The sequence below is a fragment of the Seriola lalandi genome, unplaced genomic scaffold (genome assembly GCF_002814215.2).
Source record: "Seriola lalandi dorsalis isolate HSWRI2012SDOR001 ecotype SW California unplaced genomic scaffold, Sedor1 jcf7180002011052, whole genome shotgun sequence".
NCBI lineage: Eukaryota > Metazoa > Chordata > Actinopteri > Carangiformes > Carangidae > Seriola > Seriola lalandi.
In genome coordinates, this window is record NW_019481705.1 from 1 (window position 1) to 780 (window position 780).

The 780-nt window shown below is 38.1% G+C and overlaps 1 long non-coding RNA gene across 1 annotated transcript; it reads left to right on the forward strand.

Moving 5' to 3' along the window:
* The first annotated feature begins 128 nt into the window (after positions 1–128).
* Positions 129–779, forward strand: LOC111673574 (uncharacterized). Its single transcript, XR_002762104.2, has 5 exons — positions 129–214; positions 322–355; positions 452–477; positions 560–635; positions 762–779. It is a non-coding gene; the product is annotated as an uncharacterized LOC111673574 (long non-coding RNA).
* The last annotated feature ends 1 nt before the right edge of the window (position 780 follows it).

Genomic DNA, 780 nt, shown 5'->3' on the forward strand with positions numbered 1-780 from the left:
CAAATAAAGTTGACTAAAAATACAAAATTTGACAGATTGATCAATAGAGATTGATGTTAGTTACAGCCGTGCTGTCGTTTGTTTATGTCTTCAGTTCAGTAGTCTGTCACCTGGTCTCATTGTGTATCTCTTCTGTCTTGACTCCTTGCATGGTGAAGCTCTTGGACAATACATGATGCTGTCAAAACAAGAACTGAACAAGCTGGATTCAAAGGTTTGTGTCACTCTGCAGCCACTTATAACACAAAGAGCATTCACCTGATTTAGAGAACAGTTTTTATATCAGCAGACTTTATAATCAAACACACGTCTTCTCCTCAGAGCCTGAGAGATCTGAGAGAGGAGTCATTGAGAGGTTAGTATCAATCACCTAAAAGGAGAATAGTAATTAACAGAGTTGTAAATGAATCCTATACTTCATCTAATTATTTTGACATTCCTTCCACCACAGTGCAGGACATTACAAGAAACTCTCAGGTAATTTTACCTTTTATTTATTAAACAGTTGTGTCTTGAAAATCGAACATCTAATGAATTTACTATGTTTCGTTTTCAACAGTTGGACGTCACGCAACAAGATGGCGAAGCTGATGAGACTTGTGTATCCTCTGGCCAACATTCTTGGGATGATTCCGGTAAGAGGAAGAAGAAGAATTTTTAAACACGACTTGGATGGACAAGTTATGGCAAACACTGATCTGACGCAAGTTTTATTTGTGGTCTCAGTTTAGGTAACGTCTCTTTTCCTCTCTTACCTACAGGGATGTCTAGAAGTGACAC